The following is a 22,393-nucleotide window of genomic DNA, read 5'->3' on the forward strand; positions in this document are numbered from 1 at the left end:
GCGTTGGAAGTAGGGATTGCAAACCGGATTGATTTTCAATCCGGCCGGAAGCGGCCGGATTTTGGCCATAACCCGGCCGGATCCGGCCGGACCGGATCCGTTTTGGTATAGGGATATCAAAATGAATTAAATGACATATTTTTCTAGTTTTTTGCGTAATACGTATTCCTAAATCTATAATTTGAAGTTAATAAATAACTTCTTAACAATAAAATAACTCTTAGTAGTAAAAAGTGTGACCTTGTCAATATCACTTAAAAACCCAAATATGAAATCGGTCATTTATTATATATAACCATTCACAAGTGATCAAATTTTCGTTTACAATTATAAATTTGATTAGTTTCCAATGCCCGTAATGGGATATGGGGTGGGAATTGGAACTCCTTGAAATGACAAGTTTTCGTGACTGTTCCTTGATTGAATTCTTTGTAACGTTGACATTCATTCTAGTAAGAAAATAAGATATTTTACTATCAACCAAAATGATATTAAATTTTCCCTAATTTTTTGCCCAAGAAAGTAGTAGTCTGTATGATTTAAAAAAATTACCTTTTTTTTATTTACAGAAAAGTATATTGGTCAAATTATAGGGAATGGAACATGACACGACGATCTCTTGCGAAAAATAATAGAGTATAGGATTGAAATCCATCGAGGAAAGGGACTCCTTAAGAAAAGTTACTTGGATCAAATAAAGAATTGGCTAGACGTAGAGTAGCATGTACCATTAAGGAAATTGCATAAGATTGGATGAAATTGTAAATACAAAAGATTCTCTCTCAAATTTGAATAGAAAATAAAAAATATTTTATCATTATATATATAAAATCGAAGTAAACTAAAGATTATCAATGTTATCATTTCATTTCGTTTAATTTTTCCTTCTATTACAGTATTTATGTAATCGTCTTATCGTGCCACCAACATGAAAGGCAACTTCTGTTCCCAGTCATCGTCATAATAAATATATTTTTATTTAACTAAATTTAAACTTTTTCATTCGTTTTATGCTCTGTTCAAGTTAATACCTCTCATCCGTCGCCTTTTCCTCATCTAAACCGCACAGTGCGTGCTGTATTTAGGCGTTTTTTTTTATTTGACCGGATCCGGTCCGGATCCGGTGATTTTTACCGGATCCGGTAGCTCCTGAAAAGTGCCGGATTCGGCCGGATTACCGGATCCGCCGGACCGGATTGCAATCCCTAGTTGGAAGTCCACCTCTTTCGAATCCTGAGTCATGACTCTAAAAGAGTAATGTGTTAAGTACAATAAAAACTATGATAAAATAATTAAAATAGTTGTTATTCAAATACTTCGTGAAACTACCGAAACAGTATTAATTGTATGAAAGAATAACAAAACGCATTTAGGTAATTGTTGTAATTTCGATAAAGATTCTACAGATAAGTCAAATTTCCAAAATGTTTAAAATAACTTTTACAGTACATATGGTGCTACTTTATAGCACTAGTGCGAAAATTAGTATATTACGTTACTGTGTCGAACATTTAAAAGGCATTTAAGGGTACTGTAAAACGTTTTACGATACATGTGCGAATAGGCAATTCGCAACTCGTGTCGATTTAAAACACTCCCTTCGGTCGTGTTTTAATTTATCGCCACTCGTTTCGAAGTTCCTATTTTTCGCACTTGTATCGTAATGTACTATTACAGTACATATGGTGCTTCTTTACCGCACTAGTGCGAAAATTAGCATATTACGTTACTGTGTCGAACATTTAAAGAGCCATATGTACTGTAAAACGTTGTACGATACATGTGCGAATAGGTAATTCGCAACTCGTGTCGATTTAAAACACTCCTTTCGGTCGTGTTTTAATTTATAGTCACTCGTTACGAATTTCCTATTTTTCGCACTTGTACCGTGATAGTAGGTACATTACGATACAAGTGCGAAAAATAGGAAATTCGAAACGAGTGGGGATAAATTAAAACACGACCGAAGGGAGCATATGACCCTTTAAATTTTCGACATAGGTACATAATGTGCTAATTTACGCACTAGTGCGGAAAAGTAGCACCATATGTACTGTAATGTACTATTACTGAATGATATGAGTCTAAATAATTTTTAAGAAAAAAAACTGACTTCAATGAGGGAGACCGGTGAAAGAACGATTATTGTTGATTTTAGATTTCATACAATGAAATTAAAAAGACAGCGTCCTACGCCTAATTATGTAGAAAAGGAGGTAAGTAACATGTTTTTTTTTTTGCCACTGCACCCACCTTGACACATTTCAGATTTGCTCTATGGTTGACTGGTAAGATACCCGCAATACGTATTTAAGATAAATTATTTCACACCATGCATGAAATAAAGCACCAGATAATTATTAAAAAAAAACTAATTAGGATAGAAATATAAAAATGTGTCTTGAAAACCTAACTGCTTGGCAAAGAGAACAAATTTCCAAACGTGAACTATGCATCATTGAAGAGTTCCGTTCTGTTATCATCAGCAGTTCCACTTCATCAAATGTCACTTCTACAAATGTAAATACTTGATTTGTTAATGAAAATACTAAGATCACTATATATATGCCTTTAACATTTGAGGAGTTCCCTAGAGTCCTCATGGACCCCATCGTCAGAACTCGAACTTGACAAAAATTTGTCTTGAAAATCTAATTTTCTTAACAAACACAGCGAAGAGGACCAATCGCCAAACGTGTAATATGCGTCGTTGAAGAGTACCATTCTGATCATCATCAGCAGTTCCACTTCATCAAATGTCACTTTTTTAAATGTAAATGCTTGATTTGTTAAAGAAAATACAAAAATCACTATATGTATGCCTTTCATATTTGAAGAGTTCACTCGATTCCTTATGGACCCCATCGTCAGAACTCGAACCTGACAAAAATTTGTCTTGAAAATCGAATTTACTTAACAAACACAGCGAAGAGGAGAAATCGCCAAATGTGTACTATGCGTCGTTGAAGAGTTCCATTCTGATCATTACCAGCAGTTCCACTTCATCAAATGTCACTTTTTTAAATGTAAATGCTTGATTTGTCAAAGAAAATACAAAAATCACTATATGTATGCCTTTCACATTTGAAGAGTTCCCTCGATTCCTCATGGATCCCATCATCAGAACTGAGTTTTGACAAAAACGGGACCAATCTGTATATATATCAATTCAAACAAAAAAATAATTTTCAAAATCGGTTCAGAAATGACGCAGTTATGGAGTAACAAACATAAAAAAAAACACAACTGAATTGATAACCTCCTCTTTTGAAATCTTGAAGTCGGTTAAAAATATTCGAGTCTTAAAGAGTGAGAACATCAGTCTTTACTGACTCTACTTATTACATTGTTATAGTTGTAAATCGAACTTCAATATTAATCGGGAAACATCGAAATTGACGAGTCATATAAAATGAGCGATTTATCAACACTCCACGTTATGGGATTTACAATAACAGGAATGCATTCCTACCGGGGCAGCTGTTGCGTCTCAAGTCTCAACCGTCAACAGTGCGGGCAGAGAAATAATAAATCTTACGGACATGGTTCAGGACTAAATTAACAAATAACTAAGTCGCCGTCAAACAAGTCGTATCCATGAAAGGGTACTCAAAAATATTGGTTCAGATACACTTTAGCATCTCAAGAATAAGGTCGTGTTTTCGAGCGCCCGCGAATATCTTATGCTAATTGTACAAGTGTGTTTACTGTCAAAACGTTTGCCCACAAGCTCAATTAGTATAATGATTTATCTCACGTTTTTCATTAACAACGATAAATATATATTAAAAAAAAATGTTTTTATATATATTGACAACTTTTGCTGCTTATTATGTTGCGATGACTCAAAACGTGTCCCCTGGGTTACCCATGATTTACCCAATAAAACTTCATTTAATCGAAAGGAATGGTCGTCTACTATATAAAAGAACACAAACGCTTTTCTTCTGGTAACTCAAAACTGGGGAGATCCTGTTTGATTTTTCATAACAGTATTCAATACCCAATTTATTAATTCCTCTCCTTTAGAATTTTTTTAAATGTACATAAAATTTTTAGCGACATCGTAGTTTTCTCAGAGACAAATTTAGTTTGCCAAGAGACATTTTCACTTATTTGTGGCATGTACTAAAATTCTGATTTAATATGATAAGCACTTCATAGTTTTAAGCTCAGAGTGAGTGGACTAAAGCGTTTTCACTGCAGAATGTTAACAATTAATATCGCAAAATATCAAGGCAGAAAAAAAAACATTTTCAAGTCCACTTCCAGTACTTCCACTCATCATCAAAGTGATATATTATTTTCACATTATTTTCTATTACACAATTAATAATTGCAATACAAAGGAGAAAAATAACCAAAATGTATAGAAAAAAGTTTCCTGAGTCATCGTAAATGTCTCTTGGGTCCCCAGAAAAGTGACCGCGAAGAACAGTGACCCAGAAGACATTTAATGAAAAAATATTTCAATAAACTATTTAGCTTAAAAATAGTATAAACGACTAAATTACGTTCGAAATATCAACGGTAAGTTAGTGGATCGACAATTAATACATCCTACATCTTTTCTTAACCCAGACGAAATGGTCGGATATTAAGAAAGTAACCACAATGCTGGACACTGGTACGTGATACTTAGATACGCTGCCTATTGGGTTAGCGATACCGCGTTGTACCCTTGCTTTCGTTTCAATTGTAATGTTTGGTAAGTCAGGAGACTTAAAAATTAGCCATTGTTTTGAGATATAACAACAGCGGACTTTTAGCATTGCACTGGTAAATTAGATGTAAATACCTTTTTAACTAACCGTTAATATGATATATATATGGTAGGATATTTATTTTTACACTGTTATGTAAAAACCGAAGCCGATACACGATTGGGACATGCTTTTTTTGTATGGGAGTTCTTCGCCTGGGTCACCAAGAAAAATCGATAAGTTAAAAGAATTCTGTTCGTTTTATGTTCTAGTTAGATGTTCTAGTTAGATTGATTTATAAAAAAATAAAAATAAAAAATAAAAATTGAATGGACCTTATAGCAAATATGAATGAAATCATGGCATTTTGTAATTAATGCTACCCCAGATACAAACGTGGCACGACATAAGGTCGATTACTCGCGGGGACATTTTGGAACCGCAATAAATGCAACTGAATCGCAATGCATCGCTGGCATCAATATGCAGTCCCTCTCATAAATCATTTAGATACGCGATTGTCGATACAGGAGCGCCATTAAATGAATCCCTTAAGCATGCCCACAGCTATAACAGTTCGTAGTTATACGCGGTTAAGGTTATACTGTATTGCAACTTTAGACACCGTGTGTAACCGGCCTTACGTTTACACTGTCAACGACGGTGAACTCATGCTCGCAATTATCATAACTTGTTGTCGAGACACGCACGACTTTGCAAAATCTCGCACCGACAGATATAACATCAATTGAAATTAATGGCCAGCTCGCTAACAGGGCCCACTCTCAATTTATTCGTTTACCTTATATATCAAGAAATCAAGATAAGTTAACATGCACGTAGACATACGAAATATTTCGATTTAAACAAAGAGATACTCGTACTTACGACGAGAATTAATCTTAAGTAATGAATAAGAAATTCATGAATGTAACCCACCGATGTAATCCTCTCAGATCTTTCACGGTGTCTTAAGCGGGGCAAAAAAGAGATTGCATCTATTAGCTGACATGGAATGGCAGTAACTAGTAAAGCAGCTTTTTTACATTGCAATAAAATTGTAATTGTAACTACTGGCAATTCTTCCACTGAAGCGGCCGGCGAGGCTTCGTAGATGCATAAATCGGCGTAGCGCGGTGAAATCGAGATCGCTTTACCGGGGGTGCTATTCCAAGTTTACCGAGAGCAGCCTAACAGCTAACCATTTTAAGAGCCATCCGATTACGTATTTAGGTATTGCGAATCATGAGGCCGCTGGTACACTGGTTCATATAGGCGTTTAACTGAAATGAGCTCGGTAAGCATTCGACCAGAGCAATCCTTAGTTGAGCGAGCATCCATGTTTTTATTGCCTTCACCTAACTTAGCCTTAAATGGAGCAATTGGAAAGCTATATGGGTTAGGAATTCGCACAGCAGCGGCGACATATTGCATGCATGCCATAAATAAGGCTTACATTTTCGTGTACTGCAGTAAATTTAGACGTTCCAATTACATAGAATTGGCAGACTGGTATAGTTAGGTTAGCCGTATTAGATGTCACGAACATTATATGTGTCACAATTATTACGCATGACACTCAAGATATTAATTTACATACAGGTAAGGATGAGCGACATGCTAGACGGAGTATTACATATACTTACAAAATAACCAAAATGATCTCTTCTGTACTCAAAAGCTAAGGAACCCTAGACCTTTAAGTTAATGAATCTATGTATACACTACACTACACTATATCCAAACAGCTCTTTAGCCATCTTAATTCTTAACTTACCTACCCTTACCTGAATCTGACCTTGATGGGTTTAAATTCAAGATTTAATTTAAACCCATCAAAACCTCAACAGAATGATTAAGACACGTTTAAGATCTTTAAAAGATCGATAACTAAACGACATGTCAAAATTGACGCTTATTTTGATTCCGCTGTGATCCCAATAAGATCTATTATCTACGATATTTCTAACGTCAAAGTGACACTGGTTGCCCGAATCGAGCTGCTTCTGTCAATTATACGACATACAAACTATGGAGTGTGGAATTAAGAGGAGTGACATCTCTTATGGTGGAACTGTTGCAAAAGTGTCCAGCTGTCAGCTATAAATAATAGTTCCAAATCTCTCCAGAGTAGCGCTAGAGTAGCTAAGAACCTAGGTGTTATTGACGGAGTGAAGGTGAAGTGTGCGGAGTGGAGTGATTTGATTTTTTTGTTCAAGTATTCTAGGTATTGTAGCGCCACCTATTTAAAGTTTTTTGATGACACTTTTTGGTACATGGAGATTTATTTCCTTACCTCCGTAATACAAACGATAGCTAAATGAGAACGTATGTAAACCAGAACCTATCATTATCATATCTCATTCTTCGAATCGGGCCGACAGACATTATTTTTAAACACTTGAATTAGTCCTATTCGACCGATGCCGCCAACGCTACAGCGCTGTACGTGGCATGCTCGTCGCTTCGCTCTACTTCGTCGCGTCGCCCGTCGCACCGCCGTTGTCGTGGCCAGGTCGCAAAGGTGTTAAGGCATATTTTAACTTTATCTAGTGATCAATCAAAATGAATCGATAAATATTAAGGAATAATTTAGAAAAGTACAAAACAAAGTAACGTAACGTGAAGATTTGAAACTACATTTACTTAACAAGAATAGCCTGCCCGTGACCGCAAGTAAAACCAGATCGATACAACCAATAAATTGATGCAAGTCAATGCGAAAGGTAACGATATTGACTATTATAAAAGCAATTTCACGGCACGAACTCCCTAGCGCGTGACTTATAAATCCACAGAAGAGAAGATTCAATCTACTACATTTGCAAATCGTGGCGACTCGTCGTTAAATAAGTATTGGTGACAATCATGCCAACTCAGAATTTAATGACTCATAACTAAAAAACTCAACAACCGAATACAGAACCTCCTCCTTCTATGAAATTGAAGTCGGTTAAAAAGTTCATTTTGAATTCAAACATTGAGAACTATAGCCGAACAACTTTGTCAGTACACAAAGGCGCGAAATTCATATATTCTATAGGTATAGAACGATTACCCCTCGCGCCTATAGTTTTTAAATTCACCTAGGAATGACAGATAATAAGCTGGAAAATCGTACACACCTTCATTGTAAATTAAGCTATATACAAACACACGCGATAGTATAATTAAGAATAGTATGTCCTATCCATCTCCATTTCCGCCAATGCACGATTTCTACGCCAATGGGTGTTTTTCGGCATATACCCCATAGATCTGCGTTCCGAATGGTTTTTGGCCAGAAAACGCGAAGGATCGATCACAGGGACTTGTTGACGAAGACTTGACGTTTATTCTTTTCGTTGTCTTGTTACTGACCACTCTGTCACGCGTGTTTTGGTGTGGCTTCTATCAAATAAATAACTAAAGTCGAGTGCTATTGTCTTTATATGTAGCTGTAGATTATAATTTACTTGAGAAAAATTAAAAACTAAAAATCACCCGTACGAAAAGCTACACTCAGTCACATTTTTTGGGGACAAAAATCAAGACTACGAAAAGAATTTGACCAATCCCCTTAGTCACTCTCCACGTTTCGTGGAGAAAGAAGTACCTTCTCATGGAATACCCTGCATGTCCTAGCTTCATGGTATATTATGCGGATAAAGCAGGTAAGGGATACCCCTCCTACTTAATAATTAAATGCAGTCAGGAATGTTAGTACAGTAATCCCGAAAGGGACGCGATATCCATACACACGGAATATTCTAAATCACAATTTGGAATTGTTTGTTGACAGCTATATAATTGTCAATCAAAAAGCAAAACTACAGTCTGTTACCGATGTCACGTGCTGCCACTGAAAAATATCGAATTGAGCCCCTGCATCGATGTCATCGATAATGGTGTTAACAGTATTTAATATTCCAATATCCAGAGTTATAATTACGCGCGATAAATAATCCACAGAGACGCGAATTTACTTTACAGGGGTTGTTCTCACCGATTGCAGAGTTCAAGCTTATGTTCGACTCGGGCGGTCCAGGATAATTTCTTATGATTTCGAAATTAAGAACAACTGCGCGTAAAGCGCATTAATTATGCAGGCGTCCAGCTCACCTTAATGTCAGGAATAAACCCCAGGGGTGTATCCAATAGGGAAGGCTGAGCCGAATCACATATATGTACATATGCCTCAATTGCACATAGGTCGGATCTTGAGTTGAGGCCATGTTACACTGGATTTCTCTCGACTGCGCTCGCGCAACCTATGCGAAACCAAAGCCAGGAAGATCCAATTGGCCACCCGTGCTCTGTTCCCGTAAGGCAGAACCTACAAAACCTGTCGAGAGCGGCCGGCTGTGGACACGGTTCGCGGTAATCGAAAATTGTAATTGGCTAATTGCAATACAAGTCCCCCGTCTTGCACGAAGGGCAATGCTGTTCAATAAAATTTGCCAAGCGGATGGACGTTAGTGAGGACTACTAAAAAAGAAAAAATAAATTATGGTCATGTAAAGATGGAAATAGAACTTGGAAAAGTCGACGCTCAAGTTGCGTCAAGGATTTCATCCTTCAAGATATTTAATTAATCCTATTATTTGCCAGTACTAATTCTTATCAAAAAGAATATTGCCTTATCAACTTGTGCAAAGAACACCGACGCCCATGTCGGTAAAACCGCGGAACCTATGCGAAACTCATAAATAGACTTTGTTCGAGACAAATGTAATATTGAGCGATGGCTCCGCCGAATTTTCTTGAGGTTCGAATTATTTTCTTCGTATTCTGCGACGTTGATGTGCAAACAAAGCAACCAGTGTTTTACTTTGAATGTTATTCTTAAAGTTTGGTTCTTTTATCAATTTAAAAATATAAAAATGTCACCAAACATAGGTATCATTCAAGCAAATATAAGATGTCTGTCACGATAAGTGCTTCAAGTAATAAAATAAGCCTTCCAAGTATTCGCATGAAGCAAATACACATATTTATACAATGAATTTAGTAAGTACATAGCAAAATTCCGTACTGATAACTCAGTACAATTGTATTCTTAAGGCATTGGATTGCGTTTTCTGGCCGCGTACGAGTATATGGATACTGCCTGACCCAAATCATTCATAACTTATACTTGATGATGGCTACTTATATTTACATTTGCACCAATGAAAACATTGAGGGGAAAGCGTGCATGCAATTGAAAGTAGCAACAGAACCAATATTGATTACGTTTATCGAATGGAGCATTTGAGAAGGTTAATATTTACGACATGATGCAACACAAGTGTTTGAATGAACTACATCGCATACAAACACACGCGATGTCATTTCACCATAAAACGAACATTACTCACATTCAACACCGTGTTTTCTTAATTAGCGCCTAATCAAGGGACTCATTTAGTAAAATTCAATTTACAATTTATAGGTTTGGGCTTCGATCTTTCTCACGCATTCAAAATCGTCAAGTGAAAATAAGTAGAAGAAAGTCTCAATTGGTATGTTGTTATTCTTACTATCTGCTTGCATTCTGGAGTGTAAAGCGAATGTGCTTGATATATTTTAGTGTTCATGGCTTTATTTTATAGTCCTTTCTCTAGGTGTTTTTTAGAAAGCTAGTACCTATTACAGTAATTGCAGTAGTAAAACTAGGAAATACCCAGTAATTAGCTTCCATATAAAAGCAACCACAATACACATCAAATTAAGTAGGGAATTAACCTCTCAAATTGCATACTTTAACTTTACAAGATTCTATGTAATGAGTTCCTGGTGTTGAATACGTTCCGTTAGATAATATGGCGAAGAAACAAAATTACATATCGAAAAAGAAAATTATAAATCAAAAGGATTAAAAAAAACATCGTTTATGACTCCCAGGTACCACATCATAAACTTTTCCACACGAATGTACCTCTATGGAAATATAAGTTATATTTGATTTAGGCAGTGATATATATATTTTTTTCACATCAAGATACCATGAGGTCCATAAAAAGTCTAATTAGCGGTTACTTATGTATTTGTGCTTATGTACAAAGCCTCTTGAAAACTGCAAGTTCAGGCTTCATGCGGGCAGGGAGCGCGAACCACGCACGTCGCACGCACGGGGCGTGGCGCGTGGCGCTGCGCCCGCGCAGGCGGCCGGCGCCACAGCCGCTGCGGATGCTGCGGCGCGCGCACCTGTCGCGCACCCTTTTCCACAGACACGCGAGTTCACGTGTGATGACCAGTGACAGTGATTGTGAAGCCCTAGGATACCCTGCGCGTCTGAAGTAACCCTAGGTCGGTGTGTTATCTTATCACTAGCGTTGTGTTTTGATTGCGCGCTCATCCGACGTGCGAATATCAATTGTTAACTTTGCGTTAATTTTAAAGGAAAAGATAGTGTTTAACGTCGCCACGGTAATATATAATATTTTTACATTATATTTTTTGGTAAGTAAAATTTTCGTGTTTTGATAAAAATATATTTAAAGCACCTAGTTGATATACTTAAGCACTCTTTAAAATAGTTTGGTAACTAAAATACGGATTTTGACACAACTTTTGATATTGATCAGGAAAAATTATTAAAAATTATTTTCCTTATGAAATCCACTTAGCATAAAACATAAACAAAGTCATTATAAAAGATTCATATTCATAATTATGCACCGTGAGCTTGAGCAATAAAATTCGCTTTTATCTGCAACCGCTAAATTATGACGACCTTAGAAAATTAATGATATAGATGATAGTGTTTTAATTGGAATCTTAATTTGTGGTTAGTCAAATGGGTATCATACTTTTAATCATAATAAACATAACTAAGTAATTATTAAGGGAAGTAGATTTAGAATGAATGGCGCTATAGAAAAGAGTAATGATAATAGCGGTTCAGGCTTTCATTTTACTACTTTAATAAAATTGTGGATGATGGGGTGGATAACCATAATGTTAATGAGCAGGTAATGAAGCAAATGCGAATTGCATACATAACATTTAAATAAAATATGTCTAGATCTGTTCAAAACCTACATTAAAGAATAAATCACGGACTGGGGGTGAGTAGACAAGATATTTTGAAAAAAAAAAACAGTTTTTGCAGGTCGGGGCATCCATGATCTTCAAAGTCAATATCGGTTATTCAAACTTTTCCGATCGACTTAAAAATTTGGCACATATTTGTATAATTATTATATACATGCTTAGAAATGAACAATATTGAAAGGTAATGTTAGCCACTAGCTTAGGCCAGAACTCGAAATTACAAATTTAATTCTGTTGTAGGTACAGCCAACTGAAAAGTGCATGCAATTTTGCAGCTTACTTATCTACATAATTGTTAGACTTTTTAATTGAATTCAAATTAAGTATGATGCTGAAACTTTTAATGACTTAATAAAGCTTCTAATTCAATTAGGAAAACGAAAGAAAATTTATGGTTAATTCGATATAATATATGGGAAGATTTTTGGAAATTTAAAGACCGCAAAGGTTATATTTATTAACAAACACGTAGTTATAGCACACTTGCTTCTTGCTTGTATTGACGTAAATGTTGCCAACGATATATACTTAATATAGTTCCGCAGGAAAGGCAAAGGACTCATCACAACCATTTATCAAAACTGACACGATCCTAGATGTCAAGACCATCTATCAATCTTATTGCCGTTTAATATATTAATAATCAAGTAAACTTGGCATTATAGGTAGGTATGTCGAGCATAATAAACAGATTCATGTTACATTACGCTGCTAATCGTAACTATACTATATTCTATAAGTATATACGAGAGCTGCCTTTTAAGTTCTGTCGTTTGCAAACCTCTCGCGATTTTATAAAAAAAAAAACCGGCCAAGAGCATGTCGGGCCACGCTCAGTGTCGGGTTCCGTAGTTACTCTTCCGTCACAATAAGCTAAACTGGATCTTAAAGTATAGTACATTGTTAACCACGGGATGAAACGGTACCTTTCACCCGAGTTAAACAAATAGGCAAATTTGCATAATCAGTACCTAATTAAAGTAAGTCTTTTTACTATGAAGGCGAAACTTTTTGCGATAACTCAAAAACAGCTAAACTGATCATGTCCGCTATAGTTTTTATTTAATGTATTTCTTAAGCTCTACTTCCACAATTTTTTTCATATTTTTTGGACTTATGGTTCATAAGTTAGAGGGGGGGGGACACATTTTTTTTTTCTTCCGGAGCGATTATCTCTGAATATATTCACTTTATCAAAAAATGTTTGTTGAAGACCCCTATTAGTTGAAAGACCTTTCCAACGATACCCCACACACCAGGGTTGAAGCAAAAAAAAAAATTCACCCCAATTTACGTGTAGGGGAGGTACCCTAAAAAATATTAAATTTTTAGATTTTATTGTACGACTTTGTCGGCTTTATTGATTTATATATCCATGCCAAATTTCAGCTTTCTAGCACTAACGACCACGGAGCAAAGCCTCGGACGGACAGACAGACAGACAGACAGACATGGCGAAACTATAAGGGTTCCTAGTTGACTACGGAAAATCTACAGGACGATCGTGAGACCTGTTGTAATGTATGGATCAGAATGCTGGGCGACGAAAGTGACGGATGAAAGAAGAGTGCACGCAGCGGAAATGAGAATGTTGAGATGGATATGTGGAGTGACGAGAAAGGATCGGATTAAGAATGAGTATATAAGGGGAAGTTTGAAAGTAGCACCGGTAGCGGAGAAGATAAGGAGTGGTAGGTTAGCGTGGTATGGACATTTAATGAGGAGGGATGAATGCCATATAGGAAAAGGAATGTTAGGAATGAATGTTGATGGACGGAAAGCGGATGGTAGACCCAAAAAACGATGGATGGATTGTGTGAAAGAGGATATGAGAAAGATAGGAGTGAGTGCTGAGGTGACGAAAGATAGAGGAGAATGGAAGAGAAGAACATGTTGTGCCGACCCCACATAACGTGGGATAAGGGCAGGAGGAAGAAGAAGAAGAGTTGACTACGGAACCCTAAAAACTAGTATCATCGTAAAATATTTGAATTTAGAACTCGAAAACAAAAGAATGACCCGAGATCGGCCGAATCGTTTCAGTACAGCGTCGGTTCAAAGTTGACAAGTCAGTTGTGAAAATGGAAATTTGGAAGGAAAATTTACGTGCGATAATTTTTTACAACTTCAAAAGAGGTTTAACGCGTCTTCAGTGCTTTGAAGAGTTGACTACTGTTTTTAATAATGAAGCACCAAGCCTCCGCACTGTGGAACGTTAGTATTTAGGATTTCAACGTGGTTGCTCTAGTTTTAGTGATAGGCATCGTGAAGGTCGACCAAAAACAGCCGTGATTCAGGAGAACATTGATGCTGTATGGCAACTGATCGAAGATCGCCATGCGACATACCGTGAGATAGAAGCTTCATTGGGCATTTCAGGGACCAGTGTTCAAAATATTTTGCATGACCACTTAGGCGTAAAAAAATTATCTCACGCTGGATACCACATTTACCAAAAAACGGCTCGCGTTAGATGGTGTCACAAAACTCTACGAAAATTCAACCAAGGAAACTCTAAACACGTTTACGACATTATCAGTTGTGACGAGTCTTGGATATATGCCTACGATCCGGATTCTAAACAGCAGTCGACTGTTTGGGTGTTTCAAGATGAGCCAAAACCGAACAAAGATACGCTCACGGAGCACTTCGAAAAAAATGGTCGCCACGTTTGGAGCGAAAAGTGGCCCCCGTTGCCACCACCGTGCTAGAGGATCGTAAAACGGTCAATGCTGACTGGTATACCAATGTTTGTTTACCAGAAGTTATCAGGGAGTTCCGAAAAAACAACCCCAGACGTCGTATAGTACTGCACCACGATAATGCGAGCTCGCACACCGCTAGGCAGACAATTGAGTATTTAAGAGCAAAACGTCGAAAATCAGGAACACCCGCCGTAAAGTCCAGACTTAAGCCCCAATGATTTCTTCACTTTTCCAAAAATTAAGCAACGACTTCGTGGTCAGCGGTACCAAACGCCTGAAGAAGTATTTAGTCACCTGCAATAATTTACGAGGTGAATATATAGGTCATACTGAGTAATTTTTACTATGAGACTAACCCCGAAAACGCGAAAAAAAAATTGCCCTCTCATAGAAAATGGCAAGGTCAGACAGCCAAAATGTATGAAACAGACATTTTTTTTTTGCTATATCGGGGTTGGTCCCATAGTAAAAGTTGCTCAGTATGACCTATATATTCACCCCGTAAATTATTGCAGGTGACTAAATAAACACTGTATATTGTATGGCGGCCAATTAGAGGCACCTAAATTTAAATCCATTTTTGTAGGTACTGATGTAATATCGCAAATCACTATTTCATCATCCTCCATACAATCAACAACCACTTTCTGCACTTAACCGTTTTGGCAAGAACCCCTTTGTAAAGCAGTACCTATACCTATTACATATCGGTTTACTAAAAATCGAAGCTTTTTATTTGAGTCGTCGAGATTCTAACCTGCACGGCGGCTACAAATATTTACTTGATAAGCACTAAATTGGCGCATTAACTACGTATTTAAAGGCGGACTAATAAAATGCAGCAAGAGGCAATAAACTTCTAATATATATCAGATAGAGGACGCTTGCCAAACCTATCCGTTTCATAGCCGAAGCCGGTAAATTACAGTGATACCGCACTTACTAGAACCTCGATAGAAAGAAATCCCCGTTAAAACATTCACTGCCAAGAACACGTATGTGTGTTCATTTTGTACTAGAAATGAGGCACCCGGCACCGGAAGTGTTAACATGAAATAAAATGCCATTTCCCTTCCCTTCAAAGCCCAAAACCTCCATTACTCGAAATATCCTCATTGACGAAGTAATTAAAACGATTCCCTTCACGGCTATCCAGCACGAATGTTACCTCCCTAACTCGAAAACTGAAATTTGACCTCTATAACTCGAAAAAAATAGACGTTACATCATTATATCTCGAAATTATTTATCCACAAACCTCTGTAACTTGAATAAAAGAATAAGACCGTATTTAAATGAAATAAATAAATATTAGAGGGCATCTTACACAGATAAACCCGGCCCCAAACTAAGCAAAGCTTGTATTATGGGATTAATGGGTATTATTAATATTATTTTACATAGACATTATACATACATAACTAATTTACATAGAATTGTCATAAATATGCTTATTTTAGCACTTGGAGCGACAGCATTGATTTTGCAATAGTCTCAATGTAAACAAAATATCTAAGGAGCCACGAAGATTGATCGATTGATGTTTGTCTTTGTAACAAAGATCCATCGACTTTATCTGTGCATAAAGCTGAGATCATATTTCAATTACGCGTCAACCAGGAACCCGAGGCGTAAAGTTTAAACTTTGATCTTTGTAAAGTGGCACTGCTAGTAAAAAGCATTAACTATTAAATCCCCTTCAGAATTTAAGGATGTCACAGAGTCCAGAATTTAATTAGAATTCTCAGCGAGTAAAGTGAACGAACCTAGGGCCGAAAGCATAAATCAAGACATTAGTGGGGCGACATTAGTTAACTGGCGAAGCGGTGTGCGGTGCAACGTTAACCGCGTATTCCTATGGCTTACTAAGTGCGAACGATCCGAATGATCTCAAGCGAAGCAATATAACTGTGACATCGAGATCGCAATGAGAGCGCAATTACATTGGTTCGTCTATGCCTTCTATCGCCTGCTCTCGGGAAGCAATTGCAACAACATCCCAACGCTGCATGCTGCACCGTCGCCTCCGCTTCTGATATCATAATCGTCAAAGCGACATAAACTAGAGCTAATTATAAGTGAAACCGGTAGCAGGGTCCCTAGGAGCTGCCGCCGGAGGCCTGTAGCCCTATCATTGCATAACGACGTGGGAGAGCGCTCGAGTGAAGGGCAGCACCAGAGCAAACACTCGTTAGCGCTGCAACACCGATGATTTCATACCGGTCAAGGAAACGCTTAAAGGAACCTTTGATCGTCAATAAATCTCAACTTTTTCAATTGCCAATTAAAGCCGGCTCGTTACGTAAAATACGGTAATTGACTGTTTCTATACTAATAGGTCAATCGGAGTACGTAAGTAAGATATCATAATTATCATGTAGGGCCTTAAGCATCAGTTGGGTAAGGGCTTCATCGCAAGCAGTCGATGTGGCGTTAATTACGAGCTTCAAAACACTTAGAAACAAAAGCGTAACAGCGACTTGAACAGCTTGTCTTTAATAAAATATTAAACTTGTTATTAGTGTGGTATTACTCCCTGCGGGAAGTACAGTCAGCATCAAAAGTAGCTAATGAAATAACGCTTCATAAGTATCACACATATACATTACACAGTACATTCTGCAACAGTTTAACAAAAAGTGATGTCTTTACTATAGAACAACTAAGACCGTAAAAGATATACTTTTGAACGCGAATTTTAGAAAATTATCTATATATGGAAACTTATCCGGAATATCAGATACTTTTGGCACGTTGTTTCATCCGCTACTTTTGATGCTGACTGTACACGTTCTACAAAGCGAATTCAACTCGCAGTGTCCAATTTATAATTAAGCTCCATAAATATAGTTCATACGCGGAACGTATTCGGTGCCTCGGGACTTTCGCCAGTAAATCGCACAGCTCAATAAACGCAGGGAGTGATTAAGTATCCTGCGGTTTGTTCAATACCGTACGTATATCACTAATATCACTATTGCATCCGCTACATTACGTAGAACATAATATGCTATAATAGGTTTGGCAAAGCGTGAGCCTCGTAATGGTTTCAAGTGCGAGTGTAAGTGAGCCAGTTTGGTTGTTTGTATAACAACCTATCCCAAGTGTCCACGAGGTAGTCGAGGGCTTTGCCATCGGATCGCGAGTCATGCGAGAACCCTGAGCAAACACGGCGGTGGTGGCTAGTGCTCCCGCGGCACAAGTGTTTTGTATTTGTTCCACAAACAACTCCCGCCTTGGGCGCGACAGTTAATGTCTTACATTTATTTAAACAAATACCAGTTTCATTATCCTTTAGTTTATGAGATCGCTGTCTATACTTTAAGTGGTATGTGTATAAACAGAATATAAAAGTGCATTTTGGATCATAAATTTTTTTCTATCTCATAACCCATAACATAGAAGATAAGTGATATATTTTTGACCCAGTTGACCATAATTCATAAATGTTGTCTAAAACTTTATATAAATAAATGAGCATAATAAATCAAAATCGATAAATAAATAAATAGAATATCAACTATGGATATTAAAAAATATTAATGGGTATAACTGGTAATCTTCCGTATTTGAGCCCATTAAGGCGTTTGACTAAGATAAACTTCGCCCGATTAGACATAGTGTGACATATATTAGAGTTTCGCATCCTATCTCTTATGAAGATGTAATGTTTTCTTAACCTCCATACTTCCAGCGTATCAGTTGCGAGACGAGAGAAAGTACCGGCATTTGCATTTCGTAACCTTTGCTTTTTGAATATACACGAAATTATGTGTAAATTGCAAGAGCTTTGGAAAACCTACGTAGTCAAAAAAAGACAAAGACTTGATTACTCTAGTTATTTAAAGCCTTTGAATCAAGGAGCCTAAAACCAGAATCTACCATTTAAAAAAATATAATTGTTCAATAATGATAACCTAATCAATTCAATGTGCGTACCTAAAGAGACCACAAGTTGCCCTGCATATCCAGTAAATGTCAATTATACACGAACATACTTACATTTGTAGATAAGTAACATTAATGTGACAACTATAAGAATAACCGAACCAATATCTTAATTTTCATTTTCACTATGGTAAGACTTCACGAAATGCCTTTGTCTAAGCCCCGTATGTACCCATACTATAGGAATATTTCTTGTTAATTAGAAATGCAGTTCTCTTTAATTCAAAAAAGAATGCCTTAATATTTGTAGTCCCTCCTAAATAACATCAGAAGTAGAGCCGTTATGATTTAGAAGCTTTTACCCGTTACATTTAGGAAGATCTATCCTAAAAGTTTTTTTTTTTTTTACTACATCGGTGGCAAAGAAGCATACGGCCCGCCGTGATGGTAAGCAGTCTCCGTAGCCTATGTACGCCCGCAACTCCAGAGGAGTTACATGCGCGTTGCCGACCCTAAACCCGTCCCCCTCGTTGAGCTCTGGCAACCTTACTCACCGGCAGGAACACAACACTATGAGTAGGGTCTGGTGTTATTTGGCTGCTGTTTTCTGTAAGGTGGAATGATATTCACTGGCTGTGCCCTACCACACAAAGCGAGATAACATTCACAATGCCCATACCTCTCTTTTGGACGTAGTTTAAGGACGTACCGGGTCCAAGGACGCGCATATTTATCTTATTCTGTAGATATTAGCGGTCACCTTGAAAGCTTTTAGCTCGTTAATAAATATTTGCATGTGGATCGCAAAACGTCGCTGCGAGATGTTGGGCCGTGATAACTGCCTCCTAATACGTATTCAAAGCGAATCACCATGCTAATGTCGCGATTAATATAATGTCTCGGCGAAGCCGGTTCGCTAACATTCGTAACACACCTAATTTATGAACCAAGAAGGTCAAAGCGGACTTGTAGATCTGTTGGATATCTAAATGCAATAAAAAATAAAGGATCGTTCCAAAAATTCGTTCCTAATGAGCCCCGAAATGAGACCAAATGTGAAAACAAATGGTAGATGCCTGCCGCCTGGCGGCCACGATGCCAGCTTTTAAATTTTACTACATTATCTGTTCATTGTCACCGATGGCTATTGTTTTTTAGTGCTACCGACAAAGACCGCTGACGTGTTACCGAGACATTGAACCTGCGGTCTCGACTCTCGACCCCCTCAGCACCGCAACGCTTCCGTACTAGAAACATAGACCCTACAACTGTGTACAATTGTACATGCTTCCATTTCTATATATCTATTGGGGAACACTACAATTACATGGATAACTAATGGCCCGGACTTTGTCATATCCAATCCATTATTAAAATAAATGCAAAATAAGGGTAATGACATACTTAATACCAATTTTTTCAAATGTACATCTTGAAAATTGTTTTGCATTTTCATTGGAATTGGAACAAAGTTGATTATTGGTGATGATGGTGTTTTAGAGTAAAGTTTTTCGCGAAAATTACAATAACTAAGAAAGGCTAAAATTTGTGATGTTCCATGGGTAGAGGTACGTTATGGTTATTATAGAGTTATGCCCCAACATTACAATATTACTGACGGGTGAAATCTGTAAACTGCAATCCCATCAAAAACATTTCATGTAAAATGTTACCAAGACGAAACCATAAGGTACCACTAAGGTAAGGTACCACTTTTTGACAGTGCGAGCACTGTCAAAAAGTTATCAGATCTCATGTAGAGACAAACTTCACAAACTTTACACCTTAGTCAAAATATGTGGCTTGGCCATTTCGCTACCGTCACATTAGCGTAAGGTGACAATTATTTCACTATTCATTCCTTTTTTAGTGGTGTAGGCGCTGGGTGTAGGTTCCTACAATAGTTCCATGTAACGAAACGGCCAAGCCACATATTTTGACTAACGTAACGTAGTGTTTGTGAAGTGAAGATTTATTGCTTGTAACTAAACCAAAATGAAGATGTATCTGCTTTAAAAATAAAGTAGTTCCGCGGTAAGGTTACGACATAACTAGGCATATATTTCACTTATAAGCAAACATGTAAGCATTACGCATTATTGTTTGAATTCAAACAATAATAAATAACCGGCCAAGAGCATGTCGGGCCACGCTCAGTGTAGGGTTCCGTAGTTACTCTTCCGTCACAATAAGCTAAACTGGAGCTTAAAGTGTAGTAAATGGTACCATTCACCCGAGTTTAACAAATAGGCAAATTTGCATAATCAGTACCTAATTAAAGTAAGTCTTTTTACTATGAAGGGAAAACTTTTTGCGATAACTCAAAAACAGCTAAACTGATCATGTCCGCTATAGTTTTCATTTAATGTCTTTCTTAAGCTCTACTTCCACGATTTTTTTCATATTTTTTGGACCTATGGTTCAAAAGTTAGAGGGGGGGGGACACATTTTTTTTTTCTTTCGGAGCGATTATCTCCGAATATATTCACTTTATCAAAAAATGTTTCTTGAAAACCCCTATTAGTTTTGAAAGACCTTTCCAACGATACCCCACACTCTAGGGTTAAAGCGAAAAAAAAAAAATTCACCCCCACTTTAAGTGTAGGGGAGGTACCCTAAAAAAAATTAAATTTTTAGATTTTATTGTACGACTTTGTCGGCTTTATTGATTTATATATCCATGCCAAATTTCAGCTTTCTAGCACTAACCACCACGGAGCAAAGGCTCGGACAGACAGACAGACAGACAGACAGACAGACAGACAGACAGACAGACAGACAGACAGACAGACAGACAGACAGACAGACAGACAGACAGACAGACAGACAGACAGACAGACGGACATGGCGAAACTATAAGGGTTCCGTTTTATGCCATTTGGCTACGGAACCCTAAAAATGAACAATTTTTAATCTTTTTACGAAACATCAGAACAATATCTCCGAAACTAAAAACCCTCATAAGGTACCTTTACCATGTTTACCATGGAACGTAACACAAATTGCAAGAATCTGTATGTAAAGTGATGTGTATTCGCCGATGATTCATCTGATACTAAAAGGAATACAAAGTGAGTTGTTATTTACATAGAGTTTGTACTGTGTCATTAGGCAAAGGGTATTGTCCCGATGATAGGTTTGTTTAAGCCTTGCAAGGAACGGTAGGCGTGCAAGAGCGCATTTCTCGCACAGTACAAGCATCTTTATCTTCGGTACCCTAATACTATGTCTTACTGTCATCATTCCAAAACATAGATAACCAATCTTTGCTGTCGCGCAGCTGTTCATAAAACATGTTTGCCAATAAAAGATTCAGATACCAGTTTAAGAAACAGTTAATTTGTTTAGTCATGGTAATCCATACGGAATAATAATAAAGGAATCAATTTTGTTGGTGCGACAAATATCAATTATTTGTGCATTTTTGTAGAGCACAATGTACGTTGTGATATACTATAAAAAACTACAAAAATACAGTGTATTTTTTTTTCATATATTATTTGTGCTAAGCATAGAATAGCGAATGTAATCTGGGTTTTAGATTGTACTTGATAGTGTCATCTTAGTAGTGTCCCAAGATCTTAACACGACAAATGTTTTAAAGGTACTGGTTAAGTGTTTTACGGTAGTGGGTGCATTCAGATATGCGATTAGAGTAGTAAAATATGCAGTTCTTAGATTGCACAATGCACTGCCGCCGTCGCTGCCCCCGCACTGCAGTCTCAACTATTTGATAAAGAGATTAACGACGTAAACGGTAAGCTTTTTGTCGCCAGCAACTATCACACAATAATTTTAAAAGCGCTCTTATGTCTATAGCTTCATTTGTCTTTTAGGACATTATTCTTTCGAAGTTTAGACGGATGAGTGGTAGTGTTGATAAAGTGAAGGTTTAGTGGGATTAGACAGTTTATGTAATATCTCTGAGCTTTAGTCGCGTGTCATAAACTTATATAAACTAAAAGAGACTTTAACAAATAAAGGAAATGTTTTACATTCTTAAATGGTACTTAAGATTTTACTACATACATACGAGTACACTGTAACGTACGTATAACAGTTTAGACGCTAATAGTTGAA

The 22,393-nt window shown here is 37.2% G+C and overlaps 2 protein-coding genes across 2 annotated transcripts in view; one reads left to right on the forward strand and one right to left on the reverse strand.

The window, feature by feature from the left end:
- The window catches only part of LOC133519730 (Golgi-associated PDZ and coiled-coil motif-containing protein-like), a 102,291-nt gene that overhangs the window by 47,904 nt on the left and 31,994 nt on the right, over positions 1 to 22,393 (reverse strand). The window lies entirely within an intron of this gene.
- Positions 10,774 to 22,393, forward strand: part of LOC133519731 (uncharacterized) — a 40,229-nt gene continuing 28,609 nt past the window's right edge. Inside the window, exon 1 of the mRNA XM_061853792.1 lies at positions 10,774 to 10,973. The gene's annotated coding sequence lies outside the window, so the exon portion shown is untranslated. The remainder of the gene's footprint in view (positions 10,974 to 22,393) is intronic.

The sequence above is a fragment of the Cydia pomonella genome, chromosome 7, assembly GCF_033807575.1.
Source record: "Cydia pomonella isolate Wapato2018A chromosome 7, ilCydPomo1, whole genome shotgun sequence".
Lineage (NCBI taxonomy): Eukaryota > Metazoa > Arthropoda > Insecta > Lepidoptera > Tortricidae > Cydia > Cydia pomonella.